Source organism: Podarcis vaucheri (genome assembly GCF_965113315.1).
Source record: "Podarcis vaucheri genome assembly, chromosome: 2".
NCBI classification, from domain to species: Eukaryota; Metazoa; Chordata; class Lepidosauria; order Squamata; family Lacertidae; genus Podarcis; species Podarcis vaucheri.
The window spans coordinates 83,363,637-83,388,120 of record NC_138760.1 but is presented as its reverse complement, the minus strand read 5'-3'; the positions used below and the strand labels follow the sequence as shown (position 1 = coordinate 83,388,120).

Genomic DNA, 24,484 nt, shown 5'->3' with positions numbered 1-24,484 from the left:
ATGTGCTAGCAGAGTGCACAGAAAGATAAGACTTCCCCTTAACAAGCCTTTATTTTCTCACCTGCACAATCTCAAGAAAAACAAACTAGCCACTTTTTGTTGATGAACCAAAGCCATTTCATGCAACTGCACTTTTGAACCAAACAAATCCCTTGTAACAAATGCCAACTTGTATTAACATGCACATGGGCAGAAATCACCTTGTGTTTATTGTACCTTGTTTGCATATGTGGGAGAGGGAGAGAGATTCATCTACTTCCACTGCGGTGAGTCTAAACTAAAATGATGTTGCTTTGTGAAAAAGAGTGAAAATGAGAAATAGTTCCAAGACATTCGGTATAGCACAAACTTCCATGGACAAACTTCATCAAATGAATAGTTGTAACCTCAGTTGGTAACTATATGCATAAATGGCTGTAGATAAAGCACTCTACTAACTGTGAATGCATAAGCACTGGGGATCATAGAATTGTTGGAAGGGATCACAAAGGTCATCTAGCTGAATCCCTGCCTGCAATGCAAGAATCTTTTCCCCCAAATGTGAGATTTGAACTCACAACCCTGAGATTAAGAGTCTCTTGTTCTACCGTCTCAGCTTAAAATGGGAACTCTTGAAGCTTTGCAAATTCTATACTAATGTCGAACCAGGTGTAATTTAGCTCCTTTTCTGAATAGAAGTATTACAATATTTCCCTCTTTCTTCAATTCAGGGCATGCAATTAAGCTCAGTTTTGCATTATATATGCAGGTTTTAACATCATGATTAAATCAGGGGGAGATCAATGTTTCCACTTGTAGAAGAACTAACTACTTGTGACACAGATCACTCTGCCTGCAACAACATTGTCATCACCTGCCATTCAGTCTTACATTTTTATCTTACCCTTCCTCCAAAGATCTCAGAATGGCACACAGAACCTTCCACCCTCACAGCATCCTTGTGAAGCTGGTCAGGCTGAGAGATGATGACTAGCCCAAGGTCACAGGTGAATTTCATGTCTCATTGTAGATGTAAACCCAGGCTTCTCTGAATTCGACACTCTACTGAGTAAATCAGCACCCCCCACCCCCACCCCCCAATTTGGTTTACATGTTATGAATTCTTTTTAGTCATTTGGTTTATTTTCTCTATTGGAAATTATAGGCTTGAAGTTGTTACTGTGTTATATATCTTGTTGTTTTAGGACTGTGCTTTAACTGCATTTTATCATCTTATGTTTGTGAGCCACACCCAAAGCCATGTTATTGGGGTGGTCCTGTAAAAATTTAGTAAGTGGAGCCTGAAACAGATTATGAAGCTGTTCCTGAGACACTTATTTGTAGGTTTGCAAAAATGTAGAAAGGGTATAGTGCAAGCCACTATGCAGTCTATAGTGTACTGCCCTGCTCACAATCATGCAAGTTTTCTGCTTGTGGACTATAGACACCTGGTTGGTCACTGTGGTAACCAGGAAACCAGACTAGATGGAGCTATGGCATGATCCAGCCAATAGGGATCTTCTTATGCTCTTAATGTGTTAATAAGTATTATAACAAATTGTGGTGTGTGTCCCCCAATGTGGTGTTGTATTTTACTAACAAGATGATGTTTCTTGTGAACTGCTTTGCACACAGCCTACTGTGGAAAAAGTGGCGCATATTATTTATTTATTCTTAATTCATTATCAATAATTTTAAATTCATGATTAACAGCAGAAAGATTTAGGTTTTGATCAACAGCGCCACTGACGTCTCAAGAGGCAGAGCTGGTTGTACCTAAACATCCTTTGCTTTCTAGAGGTTTGTTTTGGCTGCAAATCCTGTTCTTCCTTAATGGTAATTCTGTATTTGTAATTGTAGCACAACTGGATGAAGCCTTGGATGAAAATCCAAGTTGATTGGCCATGTGAGCTTGTTCTTCAGCCACACTAAAAAAATATAACAGTGAGGTAGATATTTCTGTTAGGAATTATTTAATGAAGTCTATACACTGGAAATTTAACATTGGGTAATGGGATTTCAAAATATTGTCATGCACAGGGGAAATCTTCTTAAAGGATGATATAATAAAGAGACTTGAAGATTTCAACCTATGCATATTTCAGGATGTAAACGCTTGGCTTTTGAACTTAAAGGTTATATGTTCTGCTACCAAGACACTGAGTCATCTCCTTGCCCAGAATTCTTACAAAATATGCAAAGGGCAAAAGTCCATGTATTTTCTTTGAAAAGCACAAAAGGAGGAAGTCTCTGTTTCTGTGCCCTTTTTGTCTAACATGCCGAAAGTCAAGGCTTTGGAGGAGTAGGATCAGTAATTTGAATGGAGCTTGGTTTTTTTAACATAAATTATACTGCAATACCTGCTTAGTATAAGTAAGTAAGGAAGGAAGAAAAAGGGTAGAATTTAGTTCCCTTCCATTGCATGTACATATTATTTTGTGGTTTTCCACTTAAAGCTGAAACATCTCATTTTGACACGTGTCAGTTTTGTTTAATGAGTTTTGTAGTATATATTTTACGCAGCACAGACACAGTATTTTGAGAATGCCGCAAGGCACACTTTTGTAAGGCATTTATTCCATATGAACTTTTACACTGGGACAGGTGCACTGCTTCTGTGTGAAACTCAAAATTGTTCACCTCAGCCTGCTTTGGGAAGCATACAAAGTAGGAGGTGGTGATGTAGTATTTGCTTGGCTATCATTTTACCAGAACATTGTGTGGCCACATACCATAAAGGCAGAAGATCTGGAAGATGTAAAGTCTATTTTCACTTATGGGGCAGGATTTCTGCAATCTAAAAATACACTGCCATCATTTTCCCCCCTGAAGGAAGAATTACATGAGGAACTATGAAACTCTCACTCTGACTTTTTGTTACCCCTGAAGCATGCCTGGTACTGCTGCTAATTGTCATGTGGTTCTAGTGGGGGCGTATTGCGTAATGGAGTGACTGTGCTGTTTGGCTCCTCAACAGACCAAAAAAATTACAACCCCTGAATCAGCATCTGACATCCTAAAGAGCAATGACAAAGAGCATAGGAAGCAGGGGAATAGCTTAGGCAGTTATTGAAAGCCCCACTCAAAACTCTTCGTTTGAAAAGCTTGTAGGATATGCTATCTACACTTGAGAAGATGCCCTAAAATAAACTCTGGATGGATCCATGGGTGATCCCGACTGCAACTGGAAAGCAAAAGCAGAAGACCAGGAATAGTACACTTCCTGCATTCCTTCCATATACAACTCTCCAACTGGAACCATTTTATATCCAAGATGGGTCCTTAGAGGCAGCAGCATCCCACATCCTGTCGTTCCTGTCCTTTGTGAAATAAGGCAAATGTAAGAGCTCTCACATGATTTCCATGAAACATGTGGTTTTCAGCAAGGGCAGTCCTTTTTTGGAACTTTTCAGTTGACCTTGAAATAGGAAATTCAGACAATCACTCTGTCTTGGCCCTTCACGCAGCGAAGTCCAACTTTTAAATGATAAGGTGGACTTTGCAATGTGTCCAGGTAAGCGTGTACAAGGAACTTGAGGCCAAGGGAAGAAGGGATCAGTAAAATAAGCACACAAATCCTGGAATCTAGCTAGCTAACACTTCCAATATAATTAAGAAAAAAATTATGCCTTTCTGGACAGCAACCAGGCTAAAAGCTTACCATTTTATATTTTGTAATGAATGTGCATCAATGAACCAGCTCTTGGATATAACCCACTGCTTTAAATACGCGAATGCTCTTGTACAATGCAAATTTGTTTATTGAGATAACACCAGAAAGGAAGGTGTTCATATGAATCAATAAACTAATGAATCATAAGTGACTGGCTATCGGATGTTAAAAAAATTGATTCAAGCTACACCAGTAATGAAGTCAGAACACTATGTATGATCTGATATTTCTCCAGGATTGCTACACCTGTAGCATTCACTGCCTTCAAATGTCGTTAGTATATCTGTTCATATTTAGGAGGAATTATTCTTGAAGTTAATCCATAGGATAGGAACTGCCTCATTACTTGGAAGAGCTGGCAGGGGGCAGTCAGATTACTAACAAAATTTTAAAATTAAAATTGCTCACGAACAAAGAGCATAAAAAATTCATTGGCTGATCAGATGATGTCTGTAATAATATTGAAACAATAGACCAAGGAAGATAAATGGCAAGAAATCTTCCTGCTCTTACGATACATACAAGCCCATGAAAGGATTTAATTATGTTAAAATAAACTTTTTAAACACAGCTAAGAGGAAATGTACCACTCCACTAGACAGCGACATGCATTCCTTTTGATCATGCTCAAGCGAAGTAGGTAGGCGTGCAAGTGGAAAAAGACATGCATTTCATTACCACATCCAGAAAGCAAAGCACAGCATGGGCAAGGGAACAGATTATGTCATGAGCACATGAAGACAGTATGGTTATGTATTGGAAGAATGTTACAAAACTGTCTGCGGTGGGTGTCAAGACATGACACACGACAAGGCATGAATTGAGACCTGGACAACGAGACGACTATGAGACTTGAGCAGACTTGAGCTTATGGTTTAACAAGTACCTTCAAGCATGGCTGATTATGGTTTAATAAGTAGCTCAGAGAACTAGTGTAGCATAGTAGCACTGAGACAAAGCCATGAAATGGGAGCCTTCAGTTCAAATCTCTCCTCTTCTATCAAGCCACTAGGTGACTTGAGGCAAGGCACTTTCCCTTCATCTGCCTCGTGGGGATAATGCTGACCTAGCTTACAGGGCTGCTAAGGATTACAGCAATCACATATGTGACGCTCTTAAAATACTCACATACTTTGCACAAGGCAAGCATTATTATAATTATTATTATTACTCCAAAACATAAATCATAAGAATGTAAATCATAAGACTAAATTATGGAGTACAGATGTAAATCGATAATATAGCCAGAGCATGACTTAAATATTAAAAGTGGGCAACTTATAATTTGAATGTGCTTCTATTATCATATCATCAATATGATTATTCAAAGTGTCTATCTAGGAAGCTAATGACTCCACCATTAATGACTTTGCAACCTAAAGGCTTCTGCATGAGGCTGTTGACTAAGCATAATAATAATAATAATAATAATAATAATAATAATAATAATACTTATTTCATATTATAGCTATCTTTAAATTGAAACAGAACATTTTTTTCTGAATACTACAGCTGAGTGCTATTTTTCATATTTGTACAACCTTTCTCCAAGGAGCTTAGCATCCTAATTTAGCATCAGCACAACCCTATGCGGTAGATTAGGCTGAGAGGCAGCAATTTCCCCAGTGCCACCCAGGAGATGCATGACTGGGTGAAGATTCGCACATAATTCTTACTGTTACTTGCTACATTTGTTAGTCACTTAATACAAAAAAAAGTCTCAAGGCGACTTAACAAGATAAGTTGCAGACAGACAAAATCAATTAAAAGCAAGGTAATTTTAAAGCACCAAACAGCACAAGGGTGTTTCTCACCATACACTGCAACCCAGCTATTGACATTGCAGTCAATGGCAATGAAGTTTAATGGAAGTGTTCTGCAGGATTGGATAAGTTGTAGTTACCTAGTTACCTTGACACCTGCAAGTTTTATGCAGTCAAATTGATGGCCACTGCTCACAAATCTAATGCAGGTTCTAAGGAAACAGAGTGTGATTCTTTCATGTTTAAGTACTGCTGACGTCAATGGATCAAGTTGTTTTTAGCAGGAGTTTGACCAAACTGCGGGAGGCAGTGGAAGACAGAGGTGCCTGGCGTGCTCTGGTCCATGGGGTCACGAAGAGTCGGACACAACTAAACGACTAAACAACATTTGTGACTACTAGATTTACTTGAACTCGGACTACTCTGTATCTACAGTTTTTTTTAAAAAAAAATTCAAGCCATGGGCAACCATTACATAATTTTTCTGAATCTGTAGTCTGCTTGAAGGAGTGACAGCTTTGACAGTTCCTGGTTTAGTTAATAACTTTATTATGAGGAGATCATTTCCTAGAATGGATGAAAAGGAGACCATTCCACTATTGGTGCTAGGTTACCCTTACTTGCCCAATTTCATTTCCCACTAGTTTTACACCCAACTCTTGAGGAAAGTCACCAGGAGTGCTGGGAAAAATCATTGCCAGAAGAAGAAAGGTGCTCTAAAGACAAATGGGAGGCATGTATGTCAACCCAAGAACAAACTGAACCATTATGTGCTGACGTTCGTGTCCTTATTCCACTAATTTTGCCTGAATGCGAAGAACTTTCCCTGGCAGCATTTCAACAACTTATTACTGGAAAGTTGTCAGTGCAGTAGTCATGTAGCATCATTCCTGAAGCTCCCTGGGAATTCAGATTGTCACAGTTATTAGGAAGTGACCTTTCCCTCAGATATTTTTTTTAAACTTTATTTTAAGACCAAGCCAGCATGAAATTTCTCCATTGGGAGTAGTTGTGCTTCCTTCACAGATAAGGAAAACAACGGTGGCAAGATTCTGGAGCAAGGAGTTCCATCTATTTTGACAGTATATGGTACTGAGGTCTTGATAGAAGCCTAAAGCAGTATGCCTAGCAATCAAAAGGAAAGAAAGAAGTGTGCTAAGGAAAACAGATACATAACCAAAAAGTATTTCTCTAAGTCTTTTCTTCTAGCAGTCCCAGGCTTAAGAAGGTGCCTCTAAGTGTTTGGGATTTTTTAACTTTTACTCCTAAAACAATACAGTGGTAACTCAGGTTACATACACTTCAGGTTACATACACTTCAGGTTACATACACTTCAGGTTACAGACTCCGCTAACCCAGAAATAGTGCTTCAGGTTAAGAACTTTGCTTCAGGATGAGAACAGAAATTGTGCAGCAGCGACGCAGCGGCAACAAGAGGCCCCATTAGCTAAAGTGGTGCTTCAGGTTAAGAACAGTTTCAGGTTAAGAACGGACCTCCGGAATGAGTACTTAACCTGGGGTACTACTGTATTCCTTTGGATATAGTTTTGTTATTTAACTGAAGGGCTTCAATTCAGAGAATATAATTAAGCTCACTTTCCAATGAAAGCAATGAGACATGTTAAGCTATGGCTCATTTAAGTTCCATTAATTTCAAAATACCACAGGCATTATTTTTCTTTGGATTGGGACCTGTGTCTGGAATTTCAGATAAGCCCTTTAACTTTTATAACAACTGTTCTATACATGCTGTCTGCTACCCCTAACTCTCTTCGGTTCAGCTGCATAAGATTCCCCACTACTTCCCTAATAATCTAAAACCACCTCAAACAAAAGGGAAACACACACTTAACCAACCAAACCTTTCATCATAATTTCAAACTACAACAGCACTCCTAACATAGATGATCCGTGATCTTGACCCTCTACACACCTACTAAAAGTGGCTGATTGCAAAAAAAGAAAAGAAAAGGAAGCTGACCACATCAGATATGCTAGCCAGGTTGTAAGACCCATTGCCCAAGACAGACACTGCACTTTGCAGGCCATGTTAGGCACAGGTTCGGTGCATGTGAGCAACAAAATGACTGCGTGCAGTTGGGAATATGGCTCTCCAAATACACCATGCACCTTTTCTATGCTAAATCATCTTGTATAAATAGTTTTGGGCTTATAGTCTCCCTCCTTAGAAGCTTTCACTTTTTAGTTAACCACAGTTTGCCATGTTGTCTGGATCCAGAATTGTGGTTAACACTAACTATGGTTCACTTCAATAAGCCCACTTCATAAACCTTGGTTGGAAGTTGGTTTCTTTGATATTAACCACAGTTAGTGTTAATAGCATTTGCCACACCTGATAACACAAGCAACCCTGGTTAAGGTGGAAAGGAGGAAACAGTTCCAAACTCTTCCTCCGGAGGCTGTGCAGGAGAAGGGCCGTCTGCAGTTCATTCCTGCTTCCGCACATCATACTAAAGTAAGGCTTCGCACAATGTGCAAATGTGGTGAAAGAAATGTGGTCTGTTTCTTTCACTACATGGAAAATACGAGTATAATTGCCCCATTTCAGGGAACTGTGACCTGTCTATCCTCTCCCCAATTTTCAAATGTGAAACTTAAATTCATTTATGCACTTGAAGTGTCTTGTAACACAAGATCAACCCCAACTAGAATGGCAATCTTTCACTTTCTCTCCTGCATTAACAGCAGTCACCACACACGGAGTTATTCAAGTTTAGATGTGTAATAAAGCAATCCAGAGTAATGAGAGCACTGTGCCCAACATCTCCTTAATTACATCACATTACATGCCCACTAAATTTCAAGGGAAAAGCTCTTTCTCTTTCAAGGCTGCAATCTGAGATCTGGGAATCAGACCCAATGAACTCAGTGGAGCTTGCTTCTGAGGAGACATGCATAGGATAATGCTGTAAATGACTGGAAAGTGGTGCTGAGTAATTCTTATGAGAAGACAGGCGTAGGCATTTTTCAGAACAAAAATCTATATAGATTACATCACGGAATTTAATTTGCAATTAATCTGAAGCTAATCTCTTTACTTTATGTAAGAAGAAAGGCATTACCCACATTAGATGAAGCCACCTGGAGAGAAGACAGACCATAGGCACCACACACATTTGAGTAGGTGCAATTTATCTGAACACATCGCTACCATACTTTGACTCCTCTGCCTTATTTAATACCAAGGTTTGTGACATCTGTAGAAGAAAAAAATGCTGCTAGTGTAAAGTAAAATGCTTCCCAGAAGGAAAAACCAATTGATTTTGCTAATCTTGTTTAACATAGTATTTCATATCAGTGTGCGTGTTTGGAAAATGATTCAGTCAGTGCTGTATCTGCACTTCTGTTGCTTTGGCATTCAGTTTCAGCAGAGGTATACAGTGTAGCTCCAAAGAGTTTATTTACGGAAGGCAGGATTGAACTTTGCAGCATGTGAACACACACAGACTTTGATAAAGATATTTGTGTCCCATTAATTTACAGAATTGTGAATTGCTACTCCCAGCACACCTATAATTGAATTCCAAAGCCATAAAATCACTGGGATCAAACTGGTTCAGATAGCCCTTATCAGGGCCTCCTTTTTCTTGACATATTTCTTATGTAACCGTTCTTCTTTTTATAGATTCATTTGCTTTAGTTACAAATTAACTCTGGAATGGACTCTCCCATAGACTAAATACTACAATCATCTTTTTGAATACTACATGAAAGAACCCAAACTTTAGGACACCGACGTATAAATTTCAAAGAAACAGAGAACTCTACACTTATCTGCGTACAGGCTTAGACGCTTTTAGAGGTGCTGTCGAGGTTAGAAGCTGAAAATGGTGAAATAAAAAGTACTCTTTTTCATAAATCTATGAAACTGGACTGCAGCCCTTGCCCAAGTCTGAAATTTACTAAATGCAAAATCTTTATTGATTTAAATGATATTCTAGTTCTGCTCAAATACATAAACCTAGGAACACATCTGGACAGGATAAATCCTCCTTCTCAATAATGCCAATATACCCTCTCAAAATATATGAGGGCATCTCTGCTCCTTCCACCACCCCTGCTCTGCCCCTGTTGCTCTTGCATAGTGCAGGTACACATCTGCCAAAGTAAAGCCAAAGCCCAATTCACAACTGGGTCCTAATGCCTGCATGCATGAGAAGGTTTCATGATATGCACAGGTATACAAAATCAGAGGCACTTTCTCTAATTTTCTTTTTTAAAAAATCGTATTGATTTTCAGATAAGCAAGAAGTTTGACAAATATTAAAGCTGTACAATATGCTTATGACCTCTCTCTTCGCTATGTTGTTATATATTGTATTTTACTTTGGGGTGGGGATTTGTTTCTTTTCTAAACTTTTTCTTTTAAGCTTCTTGCCTTATATATCAGTCCAAAGCAGACTTTGATTTGCTGGACATTAGGGCCAAACTAAAGGTGAGGTCGCTCCATTTGGGGAGCTTCCCAACCACTAACACACTGCTGCAGCCCTTATGCTGATGGTCCCCTCTTCTAAAAGCTGCTATTAATCGTATACGATATTTGTGGGGTTAAAATTCTAAGCCTACACATGTTCTACTCCGCAACTAAAAACAGCTCTGGGTTGCAGCCAGGTCTCATTCAGCCTTACTTTTTGCAACAACAGCGAAGCGTCAAGACACAACAAATAGTTTGGACCCAAGATATCTGAACACTGTTCAAATACATTTTCTCCCAAGGTAACGATGCAGAAATATATCCAAACTATATCAGTCTTATTGAGAACTATTACCTTGCTCAGTATGTGCCATGACATCTCTGTCTTCCTGTCTCTGCTCTTCCCCCAACCCGTTTGCAAAATCCAGCTTTGTTCCCTCACCCTAATTTATAGCTCCCAACTCAAGCTGCTTATTGTTTGACATTGTGCTACTGGTTTATCAATCTGCTCTTACAGTTTTTGGAGAATCTTATACTTGATAAATAGCTTGTTGTTTCTATCTGCACTATTATCTTCTATATGAGGCCACCCAGCCTTTTTGTTTTGTCTTTGCAAAATAATGGTATTTTAGCAGGATAAGCAAAGGGAAAGAGGCTTCAGCCGTCAAAGCAAGCCATCATCATGAACACGAGCAGAAACTGCTGCAGGATTTCTTCACTAAGGCAACATATTACTTACATTAGCAACATGCCTAAGATTTTAAATTTAAGTTATTAGTTTGTCATCTTGAATTCTTATTGCCTTTAATGCCAAACTTTGCTGATCCTATCTCTTACCAGTTCGGAACTACTACAAGATAAGGTATAAATATAAGGTGCAGATTTCTAAATACAGTGGTACCTCTGGTTAAATACTTAATTCGTTCCGGAGGTCTGACCTTAACCTGAAACTGTTCTTAACCTGAAGCACCACTTTAGCTAATGGGGCCTCCTGCTGCTGCCACACCGCCGGAGCATGATTTCTGTTCTCATCCTGAAGCAAAGTTCTTAACCTGAAGCACTATTTCTGGCTTAGCGGAGTCTGTAACCTGAAGCGTATGTAACCTGAAGCATATGTAACCTGAGGTACCACTGTACACAGAGAGGCTCGCTCAGAATGCAAATACCTATTGTACATTTTCTTTAACAATCCAGAAAATAGAACTGTTGGGCCACAAAATGTTCATAGAGTCAGCTAGGTTGGGGGAGGGAGTTACTATGCCTATACTATATAGAATCATAGAGTTGGAAGGAACTATGAGGACCATCTAGTCCAACGCCCTGAAATGCAGGAGCTCAAACTCACAACCCTGAGATTAAGAGTCTCATGCTATAATAACTGAACTATCATTCACCTAACAATACATGGGGATGTTAAAGCTGGGAGGAAAGCACAAGGGACACATTTTCCCTTCCCCACGCTCCAAATCGCATTATACTCAGGACCTTGTGTTTTACTTTTTTTAAAAAAGTCCAAAGCAGCCCTGAAATACATTTTTACATTAAGGCCATGGTTAAATGATATAAATCACAGCTAGGCATTATGTCTGCACAAACCCATTGCCTTTGCATGCAATCCCTTTCCTCCTCACTTCCCAGCTTGCCAAAATTAAACCAGGAAATCTTTATTAAAAAAACAACCATGCGGTTGTGTGAAAACTGGGAAGCAACAGACACGAGGTTTGGAACAAACCAGCATTTTCAACCAACTTCAAACCCTCAGGAAGGGAAAAGGAAAGAAGCTGCAGACATGAGCACAAAGCTTCCTAACACCTCAGTTTATTAAGTCATGATATGACCATCCAAACACAGCCTCTGTCTCTCTGCAAGTTTTCACCTTCAGCTGCTATAAGACTAGCAAAATGGTATAAAATTATGTAGCTGATTAGGCACCCTGGGATGCCACTGAGCAAACTGGTGCACATGAAACAGACACACACACACACCTCACTGATAAATGAGCTATAATATCCAGCTGATAGCAGGGATGGAGCATGTAATCTATTACTCCACATCTCATCTTGACCCCTGTTATATTATCTTCTGCCCAGTACCACTGGAAAATAATGGAAGTTATACATATTGCAGGAAGAGCAACAGCCTTCCCAAAGACTAATATTCCGTTGCTTTCACAACATGTACTAAAAATTCCAGACATTGCCAGATGTGGGCATATTTCAATAGCAGACTGATTTGGGGGAATGGTTCCAAGGCAACCTCTGAGATTTCCCCCCTCTTTCATATTAATATATACTCTAAAAATACTAACACAATTAACTTTTAAAACCTCACCACCACACACTTCCAAATTCTTCCCCTCAGCTCCTGTGCGAACCCTTCTCCCTATAGTCATCTAGAAACACTTTCAGTTTCTGCTTCTTCCAGAAAATTCGGCCAGCATCCCAGAACTCCTGTCTTAACACAGTTAATCCCATCTTATTTTGCTTTCTGAAAAATAATGCATACAAAATATGCCGAAAACAATATGCCTCCTATGTCTCAGAGCAAAGATAACGCAAATATTCCAAAATACTGCGAATACAGAACATATCATAGGCTTTGCAAATTCCTGCCAGCCATCCCATGCATTTTTCTGCATGGAGAAACGCTTCTTGTTTGGAAAACAACGTTTTTTAAAAAAAACGTTAAACAAAGATAAGGCACTTGGAAAGACTTTCTAAATCATCACTTGAACTTTCGCCTACATAGAACCAACATCCTGTCAGTCAGAATGAATGGAAAGATGTGCACATGACTTTCACAACCACAACATTACATCACATTATACGGTGGGTGCAACAGTGAATGATGCATGGGATCAGCTGTTTAATGCGGCGTCTGCAACTCTCTGCCGCTATAGAAAAACTGTATTCGTGACTAAAATGAGACAGAAATAAATGTAGGGATAATGCTTCTGCAGAAGCTAACTCAGGAATTAGCACTTTTAAGTGATGACACGCAGAACACTGAACATAGTGCTTATTGCATTTATGTCTCACTTTATTGCATTCATGTCCCACTTTTTTGTCCATGGTTCACTCCCCTTCTCAGTTCATCCATACAACAACCCATTGAGGTACGATAAGAGGCTGTGGCTGGTCCAAGGTCACCCACTGAGCTTCATGACGAGTAGGGATTTGAACCCTGATCTTCCAGGTCCTAGTCTGACACTCTAACCACTGCACCACATCTTAGCTGTCAACTTTTCCCTTTTCTTGCGAGGAATCCTATTCAGAATAAGGGAATTTCCCCTTTAAAAAGGGAAACATTGACAGCTATGCACCACATTGGCTTCCTAGATTATTTCTGTTATGCTATGAGCTAAATTAACTAGGTAAATAAATATGGGGAAAGCAAAATGTTACTTGGAGAAGGATCTGAAATATTTTCCTTGAAGATATTATTAATAATAATAATAATAATAATAATAATAATAATAATAATAATAATTTGTACCCCGTCCATCTGCTTCCACAAAGACCAAAAATACACTAATATATCATACATTAAAAATCCATTATTCTGGATAGTTTTATTTGATGTTTTCATGTGTTGTAAACCACTTTAAGATTTTTTCTTTAAAATATAAAGTGGTATAGAAATGAAATTAATAATAATAATAATAGTGATCAAAAAGAGATTTAAAAAAGATCAGGATGATGGGTTTCAAAGAGAAAGCATTGGCAGCACAGCATAATAAAATGGATGTGAATTATAGAACACAAATACATAGATCATTATACATTTATGAGTATATCTTCCATGCGTTTTATTTCACTTATATACTGTTTTTCAGGTGTAAGCAATATTTCAAAGTAGTTATGATTATATTAAGCTAGAACATCATCACCAACAAAAAGAGTTACTGCCAGACAGGAATTCAACAACCAGGTTGGACTGAACTAACAGAAAAAACTGAATATTGGGAGAATATTTTAAATTCATTGTGAGGATCGCTAGCTTTCTTTCTTTCCAAGCTGGTGATATAAAATAGTAGAGGAACATGGTGCCTAACCTAACCCAAAAAAGTAAAGGATAATGGAAGATAGCCCAGCTCTAATACACTTACTTGGAAGTAAACCCCACTGAACTCAGTGAGATTTATATCCAAGAAGACATGCATAGTATTGCACAGCAAATCAAAGTGATGAAGGTGTATTCATTTTAGTTATAAAGGTTTGAATGTACTCAGGTTTTCCCAGATGCCTCACAAAAGGTTAAGGTGGGGAGAAAGATTAGCAACCAGAGGTAATTTCATGAAATATGTGGTTGCTATATTGACTACCAGCACTATCAAGCAGTCAGTTATCGCATTAAGTAGTACACAACCCACTCAGCATCATATAGCCATCAGCAGCTGAAATCTCTGGGCTCACTCAACACTGATAGATAATAATTAGCCCATGGCCAGCATGGAAGGCAGCTGTTACTATATTTTGGAACTTATGTGTTTTTTGTTCTTGGTGTTTTTACTGCATATTTTCTCATGTACTTTAAAATGCGGAAGGTGATTCATAACAATAAATAAATAAATAAATTTTGTTATCTGTGTGGATTTCTGAGTTATGAAAGACTGGTGTTCTGGCCAGAATAATTATTTCAAAATATGTCAGGTCTTGTCTCAGTTTTCATCCTCAATCCATGCAGGAACAGCAGGATCATACTGAAGAATGAATAATAAAGTTTTATCTTAAGAGATTCTTGGAAGGACGGAACTCTGCTTTTAAATACACAGTATGAACTTCTGCTCTTATGCTTATTTTACGCATGAGTAAGGCTCACTAATTGTTCTGGGACTCACTGGTTGTTATTGGAAAAAGGATATCAACTTTTACTGTTGATGGGTTCAGAATCTACATGCATGTGTTTGATGTTTCATAAGATACAGCCTTAGAAACCCTTCACTGGTTGTACCCACACTAAGAGAAACTAACAATCAGACACGGAACCCAGGACCTCATAGTTGGTAGAGTGACCCAAGTGTTACCTTTTAGTCCTACAAATATGGTCCACAGTATCTGGCCGCACTGCTGGTGTAATATGCAGGTTTGTGTCATCCAATAACTGTAGCGGATAAGTACTAAGTCCTTATTTTGCTGGAGTAGCAAGCCCGGCAATCAATCAAAAACTTAAGTTCTGTTCATAGAATCATAGTATGTAAAGTTGGAAGGGACCCTGGGGGTCATTTCAATAAGGTTTGAGCTTAGCTAGCTCCCTCTCACTGTAGACTTCCAAAAAGAAATAACTGCCATGGGGAGGGAGGGTCTTGTGCAAATAAATATTAGAAAATGTGTGTCACCTTTTCCTTAAGCTCCTAATAGAGATAATCAAACTGCTTGTGCTGTAAAACCTGTTCTTCTGACCATCACTGCTTCAATTATCAGCCAGTTACAAAAGCCTGTAATTAACATTTTTCTTTTCATATCACCTGGCTTGAAGTCACAAACAGCCTTGTGTTATTAAGATCCGAATCTCTTTCACAATTTTGATGCAAAAAGGACCCAAAAAGCATTATTTGAAATGATAATTTAGCATATATATGGAATATTCAAGAAGCTACAGAATATCATATGTTCAAAAAGAAAAAACCTGACATCTCACTGTCAAGGTGCTTAAAGAAGTCCTACCCTTCCCAACATTTATATACCCTATAGCAGGGGTAATCTACATTTTGGGAGAGTAATTGTCCCACTGCAGCACTGTGGCATAAGAAAGCCTTTCCCCGGGGGGGGGGGGAATTAAGTGCAGTACATTGACAAAAGCACATATTTTGCATGCATAAGGCTCCAATGCACGCGTTTCAAGGACCAGAGCTGGGAATGATCTCTGCCTGAGTCCCTGAAGAGCACCTGTCAGAATACTGAGGTCAACTAATAAATACTCTGATTCAGTATGTAAGTCAGCTCCTGATAGCATTGGTGTGGTGCTCACTTCAAAGCCAAGCAGGAAGTGCATTCACTCCGAAATCCTACAATTTTGTTCAGTAGTTCAGTACGTCTCTACTGTATCTGCTTTCTAGTATATACAGCTAGAAGAGAAGTGTTACCACTTTGGAAGAAGAAGAGTTTGGATTTCATATCCCGCTTTATCACTACCCGAAGGAGTCTCAAAGTGGCTAACAATCTCCTTTCCCTTCCTCCCCCACAACAAGCACTCTGTGAGGTGAGGGAGGCTGAGAGACTTCAGAGAAGTGTGACTGGCCCAAGGTCACCCAGCAGCTGCATGTGGAGGAGCGGGGAATCGAACCTGGTTCACCAGATTACGAGTCCACTGCTCTTAACCACTACACCACACTGACTCTCAGTGCCCTCAATCTTTCCCAGCATCAGGGTCTTTCTCTTCTCATGATGTGGCTTTCCAGTGAGCACCCAGGGCTGATTTCCTTCAGAATGGATAGGTTTGATCTTCTTGCAGTCCATGGGACTCTCAAGAGTGTCCTCCAGCACCAATCAATCAATCAATCAATCAAAAGCATCAATTCTTTGGCGATCAGCCTTCTTTATGGTCCAGCTCTCACTGGACCATTATTATTATTTTTAAAATCACCCTACCTCCCTGCATATAGAAAAATGCCGTATCTGGATGAAGCCCTGAGAGGTTCCTTTTGTTTGTGCAGTGAGGTTTAAAACAAACAAACAAACAAACAAACAAACAAACAAACAAACAAACACAGTAGCATTCAACTTGTATGTGAACTGACCTATAAGCTGAAGTGACATAGTTTAGGAAAAGCTTCATTACTTGATTCTCTAGTTATCTAGGAACAGGTTTTTATTCTCAACAGTTTCTAATGGGTTTTAAAAGATGCATTCAGAGAAATATAGCTGGAAGATCCATGGCTGAATATTTTCCTGTTCAACAGGAATGAAGATCAAGAGAAACCTACAGTTATCCCACTCAGACATGAGAAAGAATAAAGGAATCCCAGATCCTCAGGCAATTTGTTATCATCACTGCTGAGCTGTAAAACAGCATGAGAAAACTTATTTTACAATCCTCCACACCTATGAATATATTTGACCACTCTGCTACAACAAGACAGTGGTTTGATGACCAACAGACAGCAGAAACTATTCTAACCTGCAAACGTGTTACATACATTAATCTAAAATTACTCACTCTCCAAAGCTGTATTCCTGTCTAGAATCGCCGCCACTTCCGCCAAATGCCAAATAATACAACATGAAAGCATACATTCCTCACTGAAAATATTTCAGAGTTTCTAAATATTAAGAATATTGCTTAATTCAATCAGAATAATTTAAATAGAAACACTGGAGGGATTTAAAACAAAACAAAACAAAAACAACTTTTGGTTTGGGTCATAGTAAGGAAGGAAGGACAGAAGGGATGCATAGAATACTCGGGAACAGCAACAGATATACAGTGGTACCTCGGGTTACATACGCTTCAGGTTACATATGCTTCAGGTTACATACGCTTCAGGTTACAGACTCCGCTAACCCAGAAATAGTACCTCGGGTTAAGAACTTTGCTTCAGGATGAGAACAGAAATTGTGCTCTGGCGGCGCGGCAGCAGCAGGAAGCCCCATTAGCTAATGTGGTACCTCAGGTTAAAAACAGTTTCAGGTTAAGAACGGACCTCCAGAACGAATTAAGTACTTAACCCGAGGTACCACTGTATAAAGCAGCAGGACGGGGCCATGATAAGAGACTGGCACCTTTGATGGATGCACATGAAAATGGAAAAGCATTACTTTCCTGTGATTTTTGAACTTTCGTAGAACCAGAATGCACACAGACTTCTGTCTCCAACTATGCATCAAACTACATAAGACAGCAACTTATATGATATCCCCATTTAAAAGCAAATAAAAACAAATAAAACAACAACAACAACAACAAAACAAAACACAGTCATAGGAGGTTGGAACGGGGGGGGGGACGGGGGACCCTTCACTTCTTCACTTCTCCAAATTCTACAACCCCTACCCACAAGCTGCTTTGCTACCACCTGGAAGGAGGGGGGGGGAACAGGGTCCTCAGAAACCTTTTCCCCATGAGTGGAAAAGTGGCATGTGAAGCGGTCAAACTGCAGAGAGTGAAAGGGTTAAGCCACCCTTCCCCACCTCATTCGTTCCTCAGCGCAGCTTCCAGCAGTTGCTCTGTGGCTAGAAAACTGCATTTGGTCTGCAGGAAGAATCTCAGGGCTGGTCATATCAGCGGCCCTATGAAACTCGGACACGCCACATGAGGGACGTGCGTGTGCTGTGAGGTGTGGCGGGGGGGGGCTGCATCCAATCCTATTCTTGAAACCCCTATTACAGCAATGGACAACCGAGTTCATCTCTGAGGGCTAGATCAGAAGATACAATAAGCCGCAGGCCATGGCTAATCTGAATTTCTTTCCCCCCTGAAATTAACATAACTCACATACCACTGTCACCATGGATGCCAAAGTAGAGTACAAATGTATTTATTCAAAATATATTTATTTCGGCAGAAAAAGAAAACCTGATGCGAGACAGCTTATTGCAGATTTAAAAACCACAGTCAGAATATTCGCATCACCTCAGACACAAGTCCTTTCAATGGAAACTGCTCATATGCTGGCCTGCAGCAGTGTGTGTTTGTGTGATAGGCACACCAGTGTGAATCATTCCTTAGTTTCGCCTCAGATTTATCTTTCTATCTGTGGTAGTTTTGCTATGCTAAAAAAACCAAACCCTAATACTGTTAAAATAATGAATAGATGGACCAAAGCTTTCTTCTCCTTTTTTTTAAAAAAAAAAAAACATTGCTAATTATCAACCAGCAATGTAGCAAGTAAATGACTTGTTGTTCAGTAAGATGGGACTTTGGGATTCGTAGTATTGAATTCATAGACTTTGTCCTGGCTCTGTAAAGACTGCCTGGTATGCAGATGATATGCTTAGTCATGAGGAAAAGAGGTGGCTTCGGCATGTCTTTGGACCATCACCAGTCCATCGATTGATTTTAGGAGTTCATGAGTCGAATGAGTCAGGTAGCTCAGCTGGTAGAGCCTTAGACTCTTAATCACTGGGTTGTGAGTTCGAGCCCCCCTGTTGGGAAAAAGATTCCTTCATTGGACTAGAAGGAAATCTCGGGGTCCTTTCCAGCTCTGTGATTCTATGAGCCAGATGTTTTATACAGCTAAAAAAGACTGATGGGGTGTTAACCCTTCAAAACGCTCTTATACACTGCCACACACTATTGCGTCTCACAAAACAATGCAGGCTTGCTGGCAAAGTTGCATGTTGTAGTGCAGCTTCACACTGTACATTCTCTAATACCATCTACACATAGCAGTTCCTGTAAGGCTATAAAATTGTTCAGTCACAGACATCTTTAATAATAATAATAATAATAATAATAATAATAATAATAACTACTATTACTATTTCCTATGTCTTCATGGTACTGCAAATGGTTCAAGTATGTGTGGGGCAGTAGATAAGCATAGTCTTCTAACCTTAGAAACATAGGTTCACAATACTGGAAGTCATTATTCCTTTGCATCAATGTGAAATTGCCCATACCAAGTTTGCTATTTGCCCTTATTACTCAGTGTGCATACAGGCACATTTATCATTTACAAATATCAGCCCCCCCCCCCCAGCAGATGATGTCTATGTATATTATAAGAAATAAATGTTTGTGGCCACTGACCCATATGTCTATTGAGGGAAAGCCCCTAATGACATTTACTTTGGCATATTAAATGACTGTGCAAATCTCCCCTAGATTTCTGATTGTTGTGAAACTAGAAGAAGAAGAGTTTGGATTTGATATCCCGCCTTTCACTCCCTTTAAGGAGTCTCAAAGCGGCTAACATTCTCCTTTCCCTTCCTCCCCCACACCAAACACTCTGTGAGGTGAGTGGGGCTGAGAGACTTCAAAGAAGTGTGACTGGCCCAAGGTCATCCAGCAGCTGCATGTGGAGGAGCGGAGACATGAACCCGGTTCCCCAGATTACGAGACGACTGCTCTTAACCACTGCACCACACTGGCTCTCTAGAATATAAACTATTATATTCTATTCCAAAGGGTTTTTTTTATGTATGTGGAGCAGATAAATACTTCACTCCTGTCAGTCCCTTTGCATGTGTCCAAAGGATTACAAGCATGCGTTGCAGATTTTATTTCCTTTCTCCTAAGAGAAAGTCTTCAGGATCACACCAGAAGCTGCTTTTTAATGCCACACAGAAAAAAGAAACAAAAAAAGCTTTTGATGATGGTGGTGGGATGGAAGTCTCTGTTTCAACACAAAACATATATCTTCCCCTGTGCATTTCTGGGCTGCAGCCACTTTTTAATAATAATAATAATAATAGGGAGGATGTAGTGTGCCATACTTTGTGAGACTATATTAGCTGATTACTTCCCAATTCCTGCAGTAGGAATTAATTCCAATGGTAATTCATTTTTCAAACCTTGTCTACATATCTCAAGGTGCAGAAGTAAAAGTTGCAGTAACATCTCTTTAACTCAATCTGTGATGGAAACTTTGTGACTTGAGAAAGTGCAAAGAAGTTTCAAGGAAGCAATACTAGCCCTTGACACGAGTAGCTTAGGTAATGGGTACAACTGCAGAGTCCACTCAGTTCATTCTGATAAACCACTTCAGTTACCATCTTAAAACAGTTTGTACAATGAAAACTGCTATTGAAACAACAGCAAAACCAATTATAGTACGTTCAGAGTGTATGTGTGTTCAGTCGTGTGTACTTTGCTGAATTAGTGCAAAAGGTGTAGATGCTTGCGGGAGTGAGCTTGTCAAATAATAGAATCATAGAGCTGGAAGGAAAGCAGGCGTGCATCAGCACAGAAGCAAATGTTATCTTTTGGCCAGGGCACACCCACATATCAGTCAATGGGATTGATCAATTTTTGCGAGTCAAAAAGTGTAGAGTCTCACAGATTGAGCCTCTGAAAACAACGGAATGAATGCTGGTCCACAGGTCACTTTAAACCACAGTTAAATTATGGTTTAATGGTGAATGTACAATGTACTGGTACATGGAGCAAAAAATTGTGAGTGCTTCACTCCTCTCCTACTCCTGCTGCCACACTGCTGAGAGTTAAAACCATGGTTTGATTTAGTTTTGTGTGTGTACAGCTTGTTTCTTTCCAAACTAAACAGGCTGCTAAACTTTGTTCTTTGCTTACTGCTTATGGTTTGTTTGGAGGAAACAAACTGTAAGCCTGGGCTCCAGTGTAATGCCAAGCCAAACCATGACTTAGCCCCCTGCAGCTAAGCTTAACTGTTGTAGGTATAAAGATTGGATAATTCTGAGTTAGTTATCTAGAACGGTGATCTTCAGCAAACTTACTGAGAAATTCAATTTGAAAGTCAATATGCTTATCCCAGAACTGCCATCCTATGCACACTTAGCTCAGGATATTTCTGACTAAACATGAACCAAACTGAGCTATAAGTGGATTTTGGATTAGAGTGTTTGAATCAAATTTACTGCAAAATATGTATTTCTGTGGCTCAGTTTGCACATAGCATTTTTCATGTGCACAGATAATCTTATACATGTCTACTCAGAAATAAGTGCCATTAAGTGAGATGGGACTTGCTTCCATGTAAGTATAGGATTGTAGCCTAAGTATAGAAAAAATGCAAAAAACCCACAACCCACCCCTCTGCTTTCATGTATAAAAAAGGGTACAAATATTTATTATGCCACAGCTTACATAGGAACCAAGTGATTGCCTTAACTTTGTAATTAAATTGATTTCAGTGTGGACACGTGCTCCCATTTTTCACAAACAACTTTGTGGATATAATGGAACATACATTTGTGTAGAGTATCTATACCCTAACTATGCATCAGAGCTGCTATGGAACTTTTTGAAAAGTCTTGAAAAGCCAACATGAGCCATACCTTAAGAAAAATGTTCCAGCGTGGGAACAAACAGTAGGCTGGCTATCAACAATAAACCCATTTTCACTCACTTGTCAATAACATGGCGATAACATTGGCTGCAATTTTATGTTCAATTTCCTTTTCATGCTCTCGCTCACATTAAGAACTTTCACACATGGCACAACTGGTGGGACAGTTTCTCAACTGTGTTTTTTTAGCTTCACAAGGGGAAACAGTCTTAGCCCACGACAGCCAGTCTCTGGTGTAACGATCACTTTGACAGCTCACATTAAATAGGTGATTCACAAATCAACGTGAGCATAGCTCTGTTGATATCACTGCACCCTAAACTCTCCCTCTCCCAGAATGCTGCATTGCACATATCTTCTTTTTAAAAAGACTTTGTTAAATTCCAAATTTATTGTTTGAAAAGGTGTTCAGATGGTTTCCAACCTAGGTAATTTCAGAGTAGAAATTACCAACAGAAATGAAAAGCCCCAACTTAAGTCATGTTTGTTAATTTAAGTAGGTCTTCTCTAACACCAGTTGCAAGCCATATGTTTCTGAACAGCAGTTGTTATGTCATCCATTGTTATAACTCTTGTAGGGATAAGGACAGGAAATTTCAAGAGTATAATTTTTCATTAACAACCCTATATGTGAAGCTTTTCAGAAGCTGCCATCAAGAGCAATTACAGTTTTTACATGAGGGGCTCCAGGCTCCAGGAAAAGAAGAGTTTCCTCACCATATCACAACAATGTAAGGAGAAGAAACTGGTCCTCTGCCACAGCGGTATTAAATCATGACCTTGTTACCACGGTGGATCATAACTCACACATATTGCCTCAAAGTTACAACACTAACAGGAACTTGCAGTCTATAGTGTATACTGCCCTAGGGAGAAATGACAGTGGGAAACTTACAAAACACGCCTGCAGATTTGGGATATGACACCAAGGCATCATCTATTTCACAATGTATAATCTCTGTTGTGGCAGGATTATACTTGGAACCTCGCTCATGCTCCTTGCTGTGGTTTGGAAGGCAAAGAGAAAAATTATGATTTTTTTTAAAAAAAATCCACCAGAAGTTTCAGCTAAATGAGGAAACAAACTTTCTCCCTTTCTCATCATCTTGACTAAATACATTCATTAGCACCACAGGTAGAAGAGGTGCCCTCTGAGTTTTTAGCATCCCAGATGGTGGACAAGTTTCTGCAAACAAACCGTCCTGCATTGTGGGCATATCCACCTGCGGCATAGGCAAACGAAAGCCCACTTAATGTATCACCTCCAAATAGCACTTATATGTATATATAGCCCTTTCTTCCACATGATGAACGTAAACCACATAAGGATCACAGACAGAATTCCTATCAAGAATGCGTTCTCATTCCCATTACAGCGTGAGGAAGATACATGGTTCAGACCTGATGCAAAGGCAGGCCACATGTGCCCATCACCAATAGAGGTCTGGGAGATTTTATTCCCCCCATTTTCCGAAGGCAGTACTTGCCAGGAAATCTTTTACCATCATCTCTCCCTTTTTTATCTAGATTCTATCCCATTGGATTTCTTTAACCTGTAATTAACAATTATTTAATAGGTGGTAGCCTGGGTGTAGCCAGGATATGTTGGGGGGCAGGCTTCATGTTAGGGGGTAGCAGAACCTCAGTCCGTTAAGCATTTTTATTAATTTACTTGATTTTGTGGGGGAGGGGGATAGCTTCCCCCTGCCTCCCCTTGGCTATGCCCATGGGTGGTAGATGTGAGCATGGCACAGGTAAAAACACATTCAACACTATGCCTGGAAACACAGAGACTTCTTCGCACTAAATGAGTTCAGAGTCTACTTCTGGACGTCATGTAAGCGATTCCCCAAGCCCTAGTGGCCCCCGACCCCAACCATACCTGCTCCTTTCAACCTCCCAGCCCACCCCTCAGAAACCTCAGTCTCTGTCTCATTCCCTACAAAACTTTCTGAGAGCAAGTGACTTCTGCTCTCCCAGACGACAATTCAGTATATAGACAGCCTTCCCATTCCCCGCTCTCTCATCCCACAAGCCAAGTGTCCTGGAGCCCCACAGGGATGCCGCTGTCCCCTCGTGCCCGTCTCAGCCCCACAAGCCCTTCCCGACGCGCAGCCTCCCTCCGTCCCTCTACAGACCCCAGGCACGCGCCCCCACGGATCGGGCGGGAATTCCCTGCAGCGTCACGCCGCCGCCAGACGCAGCCCTTCGGCAGGCAGGCGGGCGGGCAACGCCGCCCTCCCGTCCATCCACCCGCTTCCCGCCGCGCCGCCAGAGGCTCTGGCTGCCTCTCCGGCTCACACACTGACCTGGCGCTGTCAACTCGGCAGCAGGAGAAACTCTTCCCGTCTAGTGGCATGAACTCCCCCGCCCGGCCCGTCTAGGGACAGGCGCCGCCTCCCAGGGCTCACGGCGCCGCTGCCCCGCCCGCCGGCCAGCCCCGCGTCCCACCCACCCTCGGCGGCGCCCGTGTGGAGCTGGCCGGAGCGAGGCAGTTTGCGCCTGTCGGGCCAGGAGGCGGAGGAGGAGGCGGCGCGGGGGGCGGAATGCCCACGGGGCCACGCGAGGCCCTTGCGTGGGAGAGAGGGCGCGCGCGTTTGGCGCGCCGTGTGCCGTGCAGGGCGCTGAGGGGCGAGGTGGCGCGGGCATCTGCTCTGCAAATGGACTGGGGCTGGGGGAAGTGAGTGGCCGTCGAGGCTGTCCCATG

General features: G+C 40.6%; 1 protein-coding gene across 3 annotated transcripts in view; it reads right to left on the bottom strand.

The window, feature by feature from the left end:
* PPARG (peroxisome proliferator activated receptor gamma) overlaps positions 1-24,190 on the bottom strand; it is a 61,206-nt gene extending 37,016 nt beyond the window's left edge. Inside the window, exons 1-2 of one of the 3 annotated variants that reach the window (XM_082211968.1) lie at positions 23,916-24,034; positions 22,673-22,779 (exon numbers count right to left, since the gene is read on the bottom strand). The gene's annotated coding sequence lies outside the window, so the exon portion shown is untranslated. Of the gene's footprint in view, positions 1-22,672; positions 22,780-23,915; positions 24,043-24,086 lie in introns of those variants that run through there. The other 2 variants (XM_082211966.1, XM_082211969.1) reach the window with 2 other exon arrangements.
* Between the last annotated feature and the right edge of the window lie 294 nt (positions 24,191-24,484).